The sequence below is a fragment of the Nicotiana tabacum genome, chromosome 3 (genome assembly GCF_000715075.1).
Source record: "Nicotiana tabacum cultivar K326 chromosome 3, ASM71507v2, whole genome shotgun sequence".
Taxonomy (NCBI): domain Eukaryota; kingdom Viridiplantae; phylum Streptophyta; class Magnoliopsida; order Solanales; family Solanaceae; genus Nicotiana; species Nicotiana tabacum.
In genome coordinates, this window is record NC_134082.1 from 36,358,264 (window position 1) to 36,377,467 (window position 19,204).

Below are 19,204 nucleotides of genomic sequence, written 5' to 3' on the forward strand. Positions count from 1 at the left end.
TGTCATGAGTCATTTCTCTTAATAAGTGGCATTGTGCCACGTGGAGAGTGTTGGTGGAATTTTAATTAATTTATCCATTTATTAGTTAACTGGGTAATGTCCTATTACCCGCTATTTAATCAATTACCCGCAAAATTAAGAATTATTCCCACTTACTTGAAATATTACTCACTTTTCACATATCTTATACGCCTTACTATCATGGTCATGTAGTACATTGTATGGCACTAGTCCATTAATACTGGGTATTTTAGCTCGGGTCGTATTTTATCCCAAAATGCCAAACTTTGACAAAATTCGTTTTCTTAGACTTGCTCCCCCTTTCACCTTCATGAATTTACTAATCACTTATGAAATAGCATAATCCTTATAATCCCCTAGTAATCTTTTCCTTGGACTGATGTCAATTACATTGCGACAAATTTAACGTAAAATACTGCAGGGTGCAACATTGTCGTAACTTATTACTGCGAAGCATAATATCACTGTAATGTAATATTGTCAGGTACACCACTGTTGTAACTTAATATTGCAGGATGTAACATTAATCGTAATATATTACTGCAGAGGGTAACACCATCATAACATATTACTGCAGAGCGTAACATCGTCGTAATATAATACTACGGGACGTAATATTGATGTAATATTGCAGGGCGTAACACTGGGCCAACCCTACACGGTCTTTATCCTCTTTGGATCCACTTGAATACCTTTACTCGATACCACGTGGCCTAAGAATGCCACTGAATCCAACCAAAACTCACATTTCGAGAACTTAGCATATAACTTCTTCTCTCTTAGAGTCTGAAGCACAGTCCTCGGGTACTGCTCGTGATCTTCCCAACTCCGGGAATACACCAGAATATCATCAATAGAGACAATGACGAATGAGTCAGGATCCGGCCGGAACACACTGTGCATAAAATGCATAAAGGCTGACGGGCCATTGGTCTGCCCAAATAACATAACAAGGAACTTGTAATGATCATACCGAGTCCTGAAAGCAGTCTTCGGGATATCTAGCTCCCGAATCTTCAACTGATGGTAACCTGAGCACAAATCAATCTTAGAAAACACATGTGCGCCCTAAAGCTGGTCAAACAGATCATCAATACTAGGCAAAGGATAACGGATCTTCACTGTAACCTTGTTTAACTGGCGATAATCAATACACATACTCATAAAACCATCATTTTTCTTTACAAACAAGACAAGAGCACCCCAAGGTGATACGCTGGGACGAATAAAATCCTTGTCAAACAATTCATGTAACTGATCCTTCAACTCAGGAGGAGTCATACGATACGGAGGAATAGAAATGGGCTGAGTGCCCGGCAATAGATCAATGCCAAAATCAATATCTCTCTCAGGCGGCATGCCTAGAAGATCAGTTGGAAACACATCAGAAAAATCTTGTACTATTGGGACTGAATCAACTGAAGGAGTATCAATACTGACATCTCTCACATAAGCTAAATACACGTCATACCCTTTCTCAACCATACACTGAGCTTTAAGAAAAGAAATAACTCTACTGGGAGTGTGATCTAAAGTACCCCTCCAACACGCGGTACACCTGGCATAGCCAGCGTCACGATTTTGGCGCGACAATCAAGAATAGCATAATGGGGCGACAACCAGTCCATGCCCAAGATAACGTCAAAATGTACCATGCTGAGCAACAATAGATCGGCTCTGGTCTCAAAACCACTAAAAGCAACCAAACACGACCGATAAATGCAGTCCACAATAAGAGAATCTCCTACATGAGTAGAAACATAAACAAGGGAACTCAAAGAATCCTGAGATACACCCAAATACGGGGCAAAATAAGAAGACACATAAGAACAAGTGGAGCTTAAATCGAATAGAACTGATGCATCTCTGTAACAAACCAGTATAATACCTGTGATGACAGAATCGGAGGCAACAACCTCGGTATGGGCAGGAAGGGCATAGTATTTGTCCTGGCCTCCCCCTCTAGGGCGACCTCTGCCTCCCCGACCCCCACTTCTGGCTGGCTGAGCAGGTGGGGTAGCAACTGGAGCTGTAACCATAGCCTGAGAACTCTGCGGGGCATGCTATGGCTGAGAAGTCTGTGGAGGTGTACTCCTCCCAAGTCTAGGGCAATCCTTCACCACATGGCGTGTGTCACCACACTCAAAACAAGCTCTGGGAGGACGTGGTGGCTATGACTGGCTCGGGCCAGGTCTCCTGGACTGACCTCTGAAAGACCCTTGGGAAGAAGGCGCTCTAGATACTGGTGGTGCATAATAAGGCTCTTGAGGTCTAGGAGGAGCTGGAATACCACTGGTTGCTGGAAGAGCTGAATGAACAGGACGACTAATATAACCCCTACCGTGACCTGCAGCTGGGGCACGGGCACCAGAGAAATGGCCCGACTCTCGAGACCTCTTGGCCTCCCTCTCCTCTCTCTCCCTATCATGTATACCCTCAATCCTCCTAGAAATGCTCACCACCTCTTGATAAGAAATATCCATCTCCAACTCACGATCCATGCTAGACTTGATGTTGGGAATAAGGCCCTTAATAAACCGGTGAACCCTCTCGCGAACAGTAGAAACTAAAGCTGGTGCATGCCTAGCCAAACTAGTGTAACGGACAGCATACTCTGAGACAGTCATAGCACCCTGGAGCAAATGCTCAAACTCTGTGCTCCATGCGTCCCTAAGGCTCTGAGGAACATACTCTCTCAGGAACAAATCTAAAAACTGAGTCCATGTCAGTGAAGCAGCCTCATCCGGACTGTCTAACTCATAGGTGTGCCACCACTCTTAGGCGGCTCCTCGAAGCTGGAAGCTAGTGAAGGAAACCCCACTCGATCCTGATATACCCATGGTGCGGAGAATACGGTAACTCTCATCTAGAAATCCTAGAGCATCCTCTGATGCTAGTCCGCTGAATACAAGAGGCTTGTACCTCTTGAACCTCTCAAGCCTCAGCTGCTCCTCCTCGGAAGCCGCTGCCCTGCCCTCGGGCTTAACTGGCACTGCAGGCAGTACATAAATAATCTCAGGGACCTGCTCAACATGCACTCACTGCCCAGGAGTGCGAGCGGTGAGAGTCTGTGCTCTTCCCCCGGCCTGAGATGTAGCTGAAGCAAGGGGAAGCAACCATGCCTGAGCCAGAATGGTGTACATGCTCATGAACTGTGCCAGAGTCTCCTGAAGAGCTGGAGTAGTAGTAGCAGTAGGCGTGTCAGGTGCCTGGACTCCGGCTGGAACTGCTGGTGGTACCTCGGCGGTAGCTCGCGCAGGTGCTCTGGCTGCACCACGTACGCGTCCTCGGCTCTACCCTGGCCCGACCTCTGACGGCTACAGTAGGGGGCGCGCGTGCCTGATCATCTCGTGTAGCATGTGTCCTCACCATCAGTGAGAGAATAGAAGACAGAAATTTAGAATTGTGATGTCAAAATATCGCACGACAAGGAAATCAAATAAAGTGAAATTTTTCCTAACAGTTACATAGCCTCTCGTAGATAAGTACAGACGTCTCCGTACCAATCAGCGAGACTCTAATAAATCGACTTGTTTTCCATGACTCCTATGAACCTAGGGCTCTGATACCAACTTGTCACGACCCTGGTTCCCCCTCCGTAAACCATCGTGATGACACCTAGTCCTCTACGACTAGGTAAGCCTAAATTGCGGAAGATAACGAAAGTGCGAAATAAAAACAAATTAAAACAGAATGAAGAGTGATAAAACAGTGTTTAAAAGTGCCGTTCGACATACACAATATTTAACTCTCAGAAACCAATACATATCTCCAAGGCCCAGAAACCCATGAATTACAAGTTAATGATCACTACACAGTACTCTAACTCTAGAATATCTAATAGAGAAAAGAAATACAAAAGGGCAAATGTTTAAAAGCTAGAATAGAAAGGGACTCCTCGGTCTGCGGACGCGGCATATATACCTCGATGTTGCTGGAGCAGTCGCCTCGCCTCAAGGGTGATAGGACTGAGTCACAGTACCTAGATCTGCACATGAAAAACATGCGTAGAAGGGGGCATGAGTACACCACAGTGGTACTTAGTAAGTGTCAAGCCTAACCTCGGTCGGGTAGTGACAAGGAAGGTTAGGGCCCTACTGAGATAAAATAAAGAATATAAGACATGACAGTATAAAATAAGCAGTACAGTTGAAAACTAACGATAAGAATCTAATACAGGAAAACAAGGAATTCAATAATTGAAACAGAGGCAAAAACAATCACAAGGAAATAACTGGGGGATCTCTCAGTATCCCGAGGATCTCTTAGTACCCTCAATATATGCCAAGGATCTCTTAGTATCCCTAGGATTTCTCGGTATCCTCAATAAATGCTATGGATCTCTTGGTATCCCGAGGATCTCTCGGTATCCTCAATATGTGCTAGGGATCTCTTGGTATCCCGAGAATCTCTCGGTATCCCGCACCTTAGTTCAAATCATAAATACATACAGGGGATCTCCCCGGATGCCGTTCCGTAGTCCCAAAGTAAAACACACAGCAGCAACACAAGAATACTTAATTAAGTTCAATTTCGTATCAAGTAAACATGTAATTCTAATCTAGCATGCTTCACATAATTCAATTAAGGTAGTTTCAGCAAATAAACAATTAAGTCAATTAGACATGCATTTTCTAAGCTAACAGCAGGCTTAAATCACAAGTAAAATGAAAACAGGAAGAGGGACAACTGAAACTTCTTAAAGAAAACCGGATTTTCAACAATTAGCTCAAGTACGCACTCGTCACCTCACGTACAAGGCATTTCATATATAAAATATACCGAATCCTAAGGGGAAGGTCCCCCACACAAGGTTAGACAAGCCACTTACCTCGAACCGGCTCAAAATCAACCCGAAACCACGCTCTTGCCACGAGTACTCGACTCCAAATGGCCCAATCTATTCAATTCAATTGCATAATGTAAACAACACTTCAAGTAACTGATTTTACAAAGAAATTCTAAGCTAATACGCAAAATTAGGTAAAATGACCAAAATGCCTCTCGGGCCCACGTCTCAGAATCGGGTAAAATTTAAATTTTCAGAATCCTCACACTCTCCCGAGTTCATGCATACCAAAATTATCCAAATCTAAGGTCAAATTCCCAATCAAAAGTCGAATTCTAGGTCTAAGAACTTTCTTCCAACTTTTCCCTTATTTTCATCTCCAATCCGAAATTAAATGATGAATTTGTATTTGTATTAATGGGCTACAAGCAAAAAGGAGTTAAGAATCGTTACCCAATCGATATCTCTGAAAATCCCTCAAAACCTCGCTCAAGTCGGAGCTCCCAAGCTTTAGATTTCTGATTTCACAGAAATGGCTAACCCTCGACTTTGAAATTTTATATTCTGCCCAGACATGTTCTTCTTCGGGAATGCGAGATTACTATCGTGAACGCGATGCACAAAGAAATCTACTGGCCAACTTCCTCTTTCGCGAACGCGAGGTCCACTCGCGAACGCGTAGTTCACACTGGTAGACCCTACACGAACGCAAGGACCATGTCGCGAACGCGAAGACCAACGGGTCCATACCTTCGCGAACACGGGACCTCATCGCGAAAGCGAAGCATGATTCAGCTGCTTCACCCAGATGCTCTACGCGAACGCGAGATCTTCTCTCAAACGTGATGAATGTTTCCTCTGCAACACAACAGCAGAAAATCTGCAATCTTTCCAAGTCCAAAAATGGTCCGTTGAGCATCCGAAACAGACCCAAGGCCCCCGTGACCTCAACCAACCCTGCCAACCAATCCTAAAACATCATTCAAACTTGTTCCAATCTTCGGAATGCTCAAAACAACATCAAAACACCTATTTTTCATCGGATTCAAGCCTAAGAATTCCAAAAACTCTAAAAATATGCTTTCAATCAAAACGTCTATCAAACCTTGTCCGAATGATCTGAAATTTTGCACACACGTCACATTAAACACTACGGAGCTACTCCAACTTCCGGAATTTCATTCCGACCCTCGGATCAAAATTTCACTATCGAACCGAAAACTTCAAAAATTCAACTTTAGGCATTTCAAGCCTAAATTAGCTACGGACCTCCAAAACACAATCCGAACACGACCCTAAGCCCGAAATCATCCAACGGAGCTAACGGAACCAACGGATTTTCATTCTAAGGTCGTCTCACTGTTCTGACTACGATTAACTTTCCAACACTTAAGCTCTCATTTAGGGATTAAGTGTCCCAAAACTTTCCGAAACTCGAATCCGAACATCCCGACAAATCAAAATAGCAGAAATAAACTTGGGGAAAGCAGTTAATAGGGAATCGGGGCGTAAATTCTTAAAACGACCGGACGGGTCGTCACAGCCTCTGAGGACATCCCATCATATCATCTCGGCCACTCTAGGGAAAATCATCAACGTATACCAACTGATCAGGTGGTGATGCGTATATAACGTCGTAACCTTTTCCCATATCCCATATATATATATATACACGCGTATATAACGTCGTCTGAGTCATATTTCAGCCACTGTGGGCAACATCATCATCGTATACCAGCCGATCAGGTGGTGGTGCGTATATAACGCTGTAACATTTTTCCATATCCCATATACATATATATACGTGTATATCACGCCGTCTGAGTCATGGGTAAATGTCACACCTCCTCTTTGCGCGCCCCGCCCCGAGGGGTAAGATGCGCGGGTGGAGTTTTTCCAATTTAAGTGACAATATTCGAAATGGGATTATTTATTTAATTCAGAGTCGCCACTTGGGAAAGGTTTGGCTTTTGGTTTCCCAAGTCACCGGTTTATCTTGAATCCCAAATCGAGGAAATTTTCGACTTTTCCGAATGAAGTCTGCGAACCAAAAATTCTAAGTAAGGAATTCTGTTGACCCGAGGGAAGGTGTTAGGCACCCTCGAATCCCGTGGTTCTAGCACGGTCGCTTAAATTGTTATAATGGCTAAATATCTGATTTAAATACATGTTATGACTTACGTGCCTTTATTAAGTTTAAACCGCTTTATTATTATTACTTATTTTTTATAGAATTGCAACGTTGTGAAAATGCATCTCGAACCACGTCACAATCAATGCACCCGTGATCGTCGACACATTTGGACTTCGTTGAGATTCAGATTTGGGTCACATCAATGTGCACCCGAATTTAAGAATGTGATTTAATTAAGCCGCGCCAACAGAGTCTAACGCGTTATTATCTTTGTAGAAGGCCATGAAATTTATTAAATGGCCTATCTTGAATTCTAAATAATTATCATGGTTATTTATTGAGGGCCCCGCAATTTTTGCATCTTTATTTGGCGAGGCTCATCTCTATTTTAGAAAAGGATATCCTAAAATGGCTACATTTCTAATGCATTTGTCTTTAAAACTAGAAAAAAAGGTACATGCTAATTCAATTATAGGCTTTTGCCTAATCCGGATTTTTGTCAGTTTCTGATTAACTACTTATAAAGTAAAAAACGCCATGCCTTGCGAGGACGTTTCAGTCGAACAAAAGACTACATATGAGATTGATGAAATGCAATACCTAATCCGAACATTTCTTGAGTTGAACTAAACTGAACTTATTTGGACTAGATTAAAGGATAACTGGCAAAGTAAAATACTTTAGTTTGGCAAGGAATCATGTACGAGCTAAACGAAATACAACACTTAATCTGAACACTTCTCAAGTTGAACTTAACTAAACTTATGTGGACTAGTCTTAACTAAACAAAAAAAAACTAAATGAAACAAGAACAGTATTGTATAAAGTCGAAATATACATGCCCCTACTGACAAACAACTACAGAGTTAAAATACAACAGGGTAAACTCAGTCAAATATCAATACATACTTTCGAACTGTTGAATCATAAACTAAATCAACTTTCACAGGCCTGCTAATGTATTATGAATACTACAACAAATACTTGAACTTCTTCAACCTTTTTTCATTTCATGCTTTCCAACTGTTTTAATTACATCAATACGGGACTTGAAATGTGTACCTGGAAATGCTGAAAATGCAAAGGAGAAGAAGAAGAAGATGTGGAAATCAGCAGCAGAAAGAAGCAGGACTAGTAGTAGCAGCAGGACAGGGCAGCAACAACAGTGAGCAGAATAGCAACAACAATCAGAACAGCACAAAAGAAAAGGATTCTGATGCGAGGTGGAACTAGAGTTGAAGGAAAATAACAGCCAAACGAAATAGCACACAGTGTGATGGCAACAATGCTCCAGACAATCCAATTCCGGAATATACCAAATGCCACAAAACACTAACAATAATCTCGATTGATTTTTAGAAGAAGCAACACTGCCTAATGTATTGACAATAGATGAAGTTCAGACAAACGAGACCAAATTTCTGATTTCCTAATCTGTTTTCTCTCTTTCTTGCTCTCTTTCTATTCCTGTCAACTCTCTCTTTTCCTTCTATCTTCACAGTGTGTGTGTGTTTCTTTTCTAATCCCTCTGCCTCTAATTCTGTCTATCTCCTCAGTCAGATGTCTGCCCCTTTTATATGCCTTCCTTAAACCTTTAACAGCCTATTTTTTTTAGAGTATCCCAGTACCCTCCCATGTGCCTTTAACCTTTTTTCAGTTCCACTTTAGTTAATTAAGTATTAAAACCCATTCACATTCCCTGGCAGATTCAACTTTTTCATTTTATTATCTAAAAGCAAGTATGGGCAGTAGAATATATCTGACAGCATATGCTGTCAACCCATTTTGAAATTGAAAACCCTTTTATGCAGGAAAACAGGCTGTGCACAATGCACATGCTGTGCACAAGTGCACATGCCACCAACTCAGATTTCGGTTACAGACCAAACCTTAGGTTTCTGAAACCATATTCACGACTATAAGTAACAGGGCTTGGTTCTTAATTGATTCAGGTAAATGTTCAACAGAGGCAAGTTGATTTGTTATTGTTCGAACAGTTGAAACTAATTGACGACACATGTCGACTCGACTATATTAGCATTATCATACACATTCGTAGCCAAAAATCAAACATTTAAACAGTATCTATACATGGTTTGAATTATACTGACTAAACAGAAATGCACTCGAGGAGTTAACTAGTCAGTCCAAACTCGAAACACAACCAATACACATGCCTTATCAGAATAGGAGGGGGGGGGTTTAGACAAACACAGAGGTTTAAGTAAAGTGGACAAACAAAAGTTGATAAAATCAAAACAAATATGAACAGACTTTTTTAAACAATCACACGGACTAAAACAATAAAGGAAAGAAAGCAGACTTACCTTAAAACTTGAAAAGTTTAACAGTTTGAACTCGGATTTGGACAAACTTTTCTTAAGGCTGAATGGACTTTAATCGAAGTGTTTCTCAGATGAGAAACACTTTGATTGAAGTCCATTAGACCTTAATCTCTTCGGTTGAACCGGTATGAACCAGTGACGAAGGGCACAAAACTTTCAAACTTAGATCTGGGATTCAGGCTTCCCTGATCAGATTCGGACCAAACCAAGTATGGTTTGGTCACGAGGGGGGTCTGGGGAGTGTCTGGTATGAATTTGGAGCAGATCGGTGTAGATTAGGTTCCGACTCGAATCTTCAAATGAAGATTCGAGAAGGTGGGATAAGATTCGAAGCATGGGGTTGGTAGATTTGGGTTCAGGATGGCATGGGGGTTCTATGGTGTTCAGAGGAAGGTCACCGGCGTTCATGCCGCCGGTTTTCATGGTGGGGGATACAAGGGCGGCTCTAGGGTTTGAAGGGGATGAGGTTGAAGACGAAGGCTGGGGTTCGGATAGGGGGGCAGGGTAGGATTATGGCCTTATATAGTTAATGGGTGGATTGATCTCGCCGTTAGATCAATCTAGATCTACGGTCTGGATCTGATAGCTTAAGTGGAACGATGTCGTTTCAAGGGTAAAAGGTTGGGGTCGGTCCGGGTAAGATGGGTCGGGTTTATTGATGGGTTATGGGAAATTGATCTTGGCCGTTGATCACTCTGAGATCAACGGCCCAGATCACACTGGACCAAAACGTCGTCGTTTGGACGTCCTGGGCATCAGGTGGCCTGGACCGGGCAGGCCTGGGTCTTGGGCTGTTTGTTTGGGCCAATTTTGTTAAAATTGGCCCAAATCCGGAAGAATAAAGGGACCCTTTCTTTTTTCTTCTTTTTTTTATTATTTTATTTATTTCCATTTTCTTATTTATTTTAAAAACAAAACTAAGCCAAAAATCAAATTAAAATTAAATACACACTCAATACAATTTTTTTGCACACACACTAAAATATTTCAAAACAGGTACAGTCAAACCAAATAAAATCACGGACGAAAATGCCTATTCATGATTTTCTATTTAACGACCGGATTACGGTTTGAATTATGCAGGACACATATATTTTTTTGAATTTTATTTTAATAAAGTAAATAAATAAAAATGGGCTGAAGTCACAAATAAATCAACAAGGTGCCGCACAGAAATCCAAAATTGTACAGCAGGGCCAATTATTATTTTTTATTTCTTTTTGGAGCGATTGCCGTGCGAAACAAAAATCACGTGCTCACAGTAAATGTGCATGTTTAAATGCATGAAATGCATATGAAATACGTTAATAAAATTTCTCAGTACGTCATAAGACCATTATGCCTTTGGCTAATATCATGAAATAATATGACACATATGAATTTTGACAAAATTTACGCACACAACTGTTGAATATAAAAGAAAAAGAGAAAAAGACTATCCAATATAAAATGTCAATTAAATGTTATCTCACATTGTACCCAAATATAGATAGATAGGAGAAAAGAGGTGAGCAAAAAAAATAAGTCACTAGGGCAGAGCAGACACAAAAACTTCATTGTTAGCGTTTGGAGGACAGAAGAAATTCGTAGTTATCCTCAACCATCATATCATTTTCAGCCAAAAACAGAACGCTGGAGTTTAAAGTCAAGCTCTAATGTGGTTCACTTTGCTTGACAAAGTAGAATACTGTGTAGTGCTTGCACAGAAATTTGCCAGTTCATTTGCCAGCAGCCAGTGCAGGAAGAATATTATGTGATTGTTAGAAAATCTGCAGTCACTAACTACAAGTGTAAAAAGGATTTAGTATGGTGATTCCACTAACAAAAGAGCAGAACAAAACAAAAAGATAGTGATACTGAATGAAGATGCTTCTGAAATAATATTTTCTCATTTCTAACTTTTGTGATCTTAAGATAATATCAATCATAGTGGAAACACTTGATAAATCTTCAAGACTACCAGTTACAACATGCGCATAACAGACCAGAAAGAGTACCAACAAGAACTAGTGGAAACCAGTGAAGTCTACACTCTAGAGAAGGAATGAATTAGTTTCACAATGTAACGACAGACATTTTGTATAACCTAGTATCTGTATAGAAAGAAATCATCTTCCTGCAGATGGCTACCTACAATTTATAGATTTTGTAATTTAATTCTTAGCATTTCATACTTGAAAAATCACACCAAATAACCCAATATCTTAAAAAAAATAAAGGGAGAAATCAAGTATGCCTTAATGACAAGTATTTCGGTGCTAATCTGTTAATAATGGAAGTTGTGCATTTGCTCGTTTCGTTCGTGTCATATAGATTATGCCAAAAGGAAAGAAGGGATAGCCTTAATATACTTGAACCGATTCTCTTGACAATCCCTCTAACACACGTTCATTGCGACATATATGCAACTAAAACATTACCATATCTCAATTATTGTATTAGTAATATAGATGTAAGATGAGAAATAGAACTACTACTTTGCTAGGCTTAGAGGGAAGGGAACAACACAATTCCATGATGTGAAGGCTGTTAAATTCCATAATTAGGAGTAGATACAGAAAACTGACATATCAAAATGATGTAAGAATAACTACAACTATATAGAAAAAGACATGTACAGAGTGTTCATTCCTTTTTGTACAACATTTTTGTTGTGAGATAAAATTGTCACTGTTTTTACTATGGAAGCATAAGCGGTTGTACAATTTACTTAAGATTGTTTGGCGTTAAACAAAATATGAGGATGACTAATTATTTCGCTTATGGTAAAAGGATGAATTGCTTCCCTAATTTATTTTTGGAACGGAATGGATAACCTGATTTGGAGGCGTTCAGAATGCTATGGGGAGCAAAATTAAAAAAAGATGGAAGCAAAATAGGAAAACCTTTAGTAACGATATAGTTAAAAAGAATATCTCGGTTGAAAGCAAAAACCTTCTGTAGCGCTCATCTAAGGTTCCATGCAGATTCATCTTCATAGACAAATTAAAACAAGCTTTGGACAACAGTTGACACTCTTGTGGCATTCTCCGATGCTGAAAATAACACCTGTTTACTAGCTTTCTTGACAAACTTCTCCAAATTTGCCACCTTGTATGCGACTCTAAGAGTCATCACACCCTAATGCAAGGCTGCCACGTTGATTGTTATCCATTTGTAATAATTAACCACATAATTAAGAATTATCTCAACTTACTTAAAATACTATTTACTTTTAACATACTTTATATAGCTTACTATCATGGTTATGCGGTACCATATAAAATGAATACATACACTATTATTTCATTAAAATATCCATGTAAAATATATATATATATTCAACTTCAAATTTTTATAATCTCATTTAAAGAGTACAAATTTTCGTACAGTTAATTCTTAAAATGGTAAAAAAAAATGATAACCTTCTTTTCTTGTGAAACATAATAATTCATCTTTACAATAAAGAAAATCTGATAAAATTTTCTCATGTTATTTGTGTAATTTAAAACATATTCGAAAGTAGTAATGTTAATAACTATATAAAATTGTATTATTATTTTTACAGGCCATTTTTTTCTTTAGAAAAATGTTCCACTCAAAATACCATATATCTACAAGATTATGCATATACAGCTACGAAATACATCGTAGCTAAATATGAAACAAAAAAAAAATCGTAGCATTCGTAGCAAAATGTAGCGTAGCTAAAAGTTAACTTCGGACTTTATATGATCCGTGGCTAAGGACTAATACTTATTGCTATAATATTTTTGATGTTGTAGCTATAATGATAAAAGTCTTTTGCCACGAAAAAATATACTCATAGCAAAAGATATAACTTCTTTGCCACGCAAATTCAGATTTTGTGGCTACTTGTATGGTTTAATTTCGTGGCAATAGTGGGTTTGTTTAGCTACAAATTCAAAAGTCTGTAAATATGAGCTGAAGTTTTTGCCACAAACATTTTTTGGTAGCTAAGATTTAACGTTTTTTTCCATGAGATATATAGAATTGTAGCAAAAGATTTTCTTTATTTTTTATAAAAAGTGAAAATGTATAACCATATTCTTTTTGGTGGCAACGTTATATATGTTTAGTTACAAATTTAAAAATTTCATAGCTACAAATTAAAGAATTTGCCACAAACATTGATAGCCACACAAATTTATATATTGTAGCTAAGAATCAATGCTTTTTATATGTAGAGAACTACAGCAAAATATCTTCAATTGTTTTAATAAATGCAATATAAAATATGTAGAGAATTTTAGTTTATTTTAAGAAATGCAATACATTAGCAAGAAAACATAACTAAAGGTTCAACAATATCATTCAAAATAAATTAAAATATTAAAAGGTTGCTCTAGTCAAACATATCAATATACTTTTACAAGAGAAAAAAATAGTCACTCATGTCCCAATCGATCTGGATGCTTTCTGTGCTCCTCCATAAGCTGCAATAGCAATTATAAAAAAAAAGTTAAGAAAATGGTCGAATTATGTCCACATGAAACAGCTAAAGTTTACTTGTCATATGAAATTTTCTTAAAGAAATCACATATTTTCTAGAATTGATTTTATACAACAACAACAACAACAATAACAAAAACCCAGTGTAATCCCACAAGTGGAGTCTGGGAAGATAGTGTGTATGTATACCTTACTCCTACGCTAGGGGTAGAAAGTTAGTTAGAGTTGGATGAACAGCAGATATCCTTCTAAATTTATTCTCATCATATATCCAACTTTGCTAGCTTACAATCCATTTCTTTCTTGATTCTTCAACTTAAGAACCTAAAAAACTATATGAAAAGTCAACATAATCATCTGATAATTTGAATGTACTATATATTAAAAATTATACTGTCAGCATGAATTTTGGGACAACACTGAAACTTTAGAACTTGTAGACATCCCTCACACATAACTTTACATTTACACTTCTTATTGTAAATCTTTCAGCTATTTGTCAATGCAAGATATGATTCATTTAGCATTTCTAAGGACTTAATGAACCAGGAGAGTGGATCGTACAGTATAGTTGATATCTGCTTTAAAGTGTGACAATAAGAGCCAAGACTTTGAACCAAACCAAATTTTTCAAAAACACACTGCTTAGGGCTCTTGTGTGTCTAAATATCAGAAGATCCTTGATTGATCCGACGCTTCCTAAAGTAGGACCAAAGATTACTTCTTATTCGTTTGTAGCAAGGGACAAGAATACTTTGTTTTCTCCTGATATTTAGGGTGAGACTGTAATCAATTTAAAGAATAATATAGCAATCAGTAAGCTAATTAGCCTTCAAGAGAGGATGCTCTATTGGTCGTAGCTCTGGATAATAGGTACTTGCTCTTCTTACTAGCTAGTTCCTGCAACTTTGATTTAAACAACGGAAATAGCAACATTATTAACTAACATTGGCATATACCACTTAGTGATAAAGTTTAACAATACTTACTCGATATCGTACGTAGCAGCAAGACCTTTGTATTTGTCATCATAATTTGGCAATAATAATGAGCCACTTCAATTCAGCACGGATAGAAGTAACTTTGTCCAACTGTAAAGAACTTAATTTTGTTAGATAGATTCTAGAGGTTAAAATTCAGAAGTGAAACGATACAGCACATTAAATCTAGACCTAATTGTGTTTCCAGATTAGTGTACAGTTTAAGTCAACCCAGCTATCCTGAACAATACTATTCACAAGAAGAAAATATGAATACACTTAATTGAAAAAAGAAGAGAATGAGAATAGTAAATGCAACAGGGACAACAATCTTATAAGATGGAGCGACAATAATCTTAGAGGACAAAGAGCAACTGATAAGAATGGTATTAAAGAAAAGCATATCTTTGTGTATTTGTAAACTACTACCAAAAAATTTATGAAAGTCCAAGTTAACTTCTTACTTTTAAATTCTTATTAGAGGCTGATTTAATCTTTTCTTAAGAGCATTATTCAACCTTTCAAAATTTGATTGAATAATCCTTATTAGTCATAGTTGAAAAATAATCTATACAAGATCAACCTCCTACATGACGTACTTATTATACTCTTTTTGGATCATAAAGAGCAATACATGAGCTGTGACTGTCAATTTCTTATTAGCCAACATTGATTCCATCAAACATACTCCAAAAATTCATTATGCTTATTCTAGTTTCCTTGTTCTAATTTCATTTGATTCATTGGCTTCTCAAGAAAATTTTGGGAACTAGTTTTCACAATATTTCTTGATCCAGAGTTTCCTTTATTTTGCATATAATCCACCAGCAATAAAATTAAAGCAAAAGTGACCAAAACTCCAACATCGTCTAATTATTATACTAACAAATCAGAAAAATAAATCAGTGTAAGAAATGAGACAAAATTGCAGAATACCCATTACACAAAGAGCACAAAAATAAAAGAGAAAACGGAAACTAAAGTGAATAGAAATTCCAGGAATTACCAACTATTATATCATCAAAACAATGTCTAAATCGAGATAGAAATGCTAAATTGTAGAGTATTTGAAGTAATCTACAACTTTTTACAGAAAAATAAAAAATAATGGAAATCCACAATAACTCCTAGACCAATTCACTATCAAATAATCCACCATGTATGTGAGAATCAAAATGCATAATACCTACCCAGAAGATGAAAATTTTGAAGAGTTCCTTACCTTTGAGCAGTTAGGTTTTGGGCGACGAGGAACTTAGATCGCAGCGGTATAGATTTCATACACCTTGTTGGTATGAACTGTATATTGGGTACTTAAATTGGCGAAGATGGCATTTGATGACGCGGCGGAAGCAGCTAAAGAGACAGTGCCTTAATCGATTTTTGGCTCTCTTCTGATATGTGGTGGAAGGGTTTTCTTTCTCCTCTAATCTCTCTAAATTAAGGCTTTGATTTTTGCCAAAAAATTTAGAGGGGGAAAGTTTGGAGGGAAAATTTATTCTAAATTCATGATTACCCTCCTAAAAAATAGTAAAAAGAAACTAGGTAATTAAGAATTATCTTAATATTAGCTATATTGTTATTTCAATTTATTACATCTAATTGTATCATTATGAAATTAAAAATATAACTTATCAACATAATAAGATATAAATATGTAGTAGTTAAAGTAATAATTGGAAATCACAAGTAATATTTATACAATATTATACATTATAATATACAGTTAGACCTCTATATAACGATTATCTTATACATCAATATGCGAGTTTTTTTGAAAATGATTTTTAATGTTATATTATACCCTTTTATAAAAAAAAATTATTTGTACTTACAACAACATCCATCTCAACGTCTCCATATATCAATAAGCCTTACTCAATATTTTATATTTATAATTTTATAATAGCCAAAAACAATCTACTAATTGTATTTTATTATAGATAAAACTTTAGTACATTCTATATGTTCCCAACTCATCTTTCAGGAACCAAAAATAATCTACTTATTCTACCATTTTTCACACCTTCCACTTTATTAATTTTGTATTATATTTTTAGAAATTTTAATTAATTGAATATATCATTTGATACTAATTAATTTAATAGCTCAGTATTAGCTAGTAATTCTGTTTACAAATAATTAGTTCCCATAGTATAGTATGGTGAATTATGTGTCACTTTATTAACTTGTTGAAACTTAAAAATAAATGATGCTAGAGAATCATATTTAAATTGTGAATTATGTTTTTATATAAATTCTCTTTCAAATAGAAAGCATATTAAATAAAAAGAGTATTTAAAAAAATATCAATTATAATATCGAAATTATTTCAAGATTCATTACTCCTTAAGAGATACATATAAGATTTCGTATTGAATACATTACTTTTGATGTTTGAGTTATAACGACATTGCAGTTAATTTGCATATTACGATATATGTCATACTTTTCGCATTATTCATAATTGAATTATAAATTTATAAATATTTTAAGTAGATTATTTGTTATAATTTCTAATTTTAATATAATTTTTATAATTATGTTTTATTTGATCTATCTTAAAATTTTTGAAATTAGTAAAATTTGAAAATATGTGTAACTCATTACGCCTCGCCTCGTGAGAGATAAAATGCATCGACTCACGCCCGCACCTTTTAAAACATTGATGGCAAGTCTCACGTCATGAAAAGAACTAATGATTAGCTATAAAATTTCTGTGTAGCAATAAATATGTGGTTATATCATTTCATCATGACAAATAATTGTAGTTATTAAACCAACTATTATCACACCTTTTTAGAACTTGAAGCAAAAGAATTATTTAGTAATATTTTATTTTAAATAATTTATTATGACTAAAAAGTTATTATTGCTACAGTAAATTTTATCTCGAGGAATAAAACTAATAACTAGCTACGAAATTCCATATTAGGAATAAATCCGTGGCTAATTTAACTTATACTGCCACAACTCTTTATAATTTTAGGCAATAAATATTTATTTAGCTACAATATTTTATTTTAAATAATATGTTATAGCTAAAACGTTACTATTGCTATAATAACTTTTATTTCGTGGCAAAAAACTAATGACTAGCTACAAAATTCTGCCATAGCAATAAATATGTGGTTATATCATTTAACTACTGCCACAACTTTTTTTAACTTGAAGGAAAAATATTCATTTAGCTACAACATATCGTTTCAAATAATTTATTGTAGCTAAAAGGTTACTATTGCTACGGTAACTTTTGACGCATTTGCAAAAACTTATGATTAGCTGCGAAATTCTACTGCAGCAATAAATTTGTAGCTATTTACATTGTTATTGCCACGATAAATTAGCTTTGCCAATTTAGTGTTCGTAGCTAAGATATTTTACAATTTTGGAAATAGCCATAGAATTTTAATTTTTGTGGCTATTGCTAGGCATTAGCCACGATTTTTAAATTCATAGCTAAAATTTCGTAGCTACAAATGCATAATGTAGTAGTGATTCAGAATGCTATGGGGAGCAAAATTAAATAAAGATGGAAGCAAAATTGGAAAACCTTTAGTAACGATATAGTTAAAAAGAATTTCTCGGTTGAAAGCAAAAACCTTCTGTAGCGCTCATCTAAGGTCCCATGCAGATTCATCTTCTTAGACAAATTAAAACAAGCCTTGGAAAACAGTTGACACTCTTGTGGCATTCTCAGATGCTGAAAATAACACATGTTACTAGCTTTCTTGACAGACTTCTCCAAATTTGCCACCTTGTATGCGACTCTAAGAGTCATCACACCCTAATGCAAGGCTGCCACGTTGATTGTTATCCATTCGTAATAATTAACTATATAATTAAGAATTATCTCAATTTACTTAAAATATTACTTATTTTTAACATATTTTATATAGCTTACTATCATGGTCATGCGGTACCATATAAAATGAATATATACACTATTATTTCATTAAAATATCAATGTAAAAATATATATGTTTTTTTAACTTCAAATTTTTCTAATCTCATTTAAAGAGTATAAATTTTCGTACACTTAATTCTTAAAATGGTATAAAAAAAAAGGATGACCTTTTCTTGTGAAACATAATAATTCATATCTTTACAATAAAGAAAATCTGATAAAATTTTCTCGTATTATTTGTGTAATTTAAAACATATTCGAAAGTAGTAATGTTAATAACTATATAAAATTGTATTATTATTTTTACAGGCCATTTTTTTCTTTAGAAAAATGTTCCACTCAAATATATATATATATATATATATATATATATATATATATATATATATATATATATATATATATATATATATATATATATATATATATATATATATATATATATATATATATATATATATATATATATATATATATATATATATATATATATATATATATATTTCAACTATTTTGGGTTCAGTCTCCGAGTCGGGTTTCGGCTCGAGCTCAATCGACCCTCAAGTTTTGCATTTG

The 19,204-nt window shown here is 35.9% G+C and overlaps 2 long non-coding RNA genes across 2 annotated transcripts; both read right to left on the reverse strand.

Moving 5' to 3' along the window:
* Positions 1-7,826: 7,826 nt before the first annotated feature.
* LOC142174750 (uncharacterized) lies at positions 7,827-12,366 on the reverse strand. The gene is made up of 2 exons (XR_012703806.1): positions 12,224-12,366; positions 7,827-8,015 (listed from the first exon to the last, which is right to left on the reverse strand). It is a non-coding gene; the product is annotated as an uncharacterized LOC142174750 (long non-coding RNA).
* A 1,165-nt stretch (positions 12,367-13,531) lies between these two features.
* Positions 13,532-16,177, reverse strand: LOC107785086 (uncharacterized). The gene is made up of 3 exons (XR_012707472.1): positions 15,944-16,177; positions 14,731-14,832; positions 13,532-13,725 (listed from the first exon to the last, which is right to left on the reverse strand). It is a non-coding gene; the product is annotated as an uncharacterized LOC107785086 (long non-coding RNA).
* Between the last annotated feature and the right edge of the window lie 3,027 nt (positions 16,178-19,204).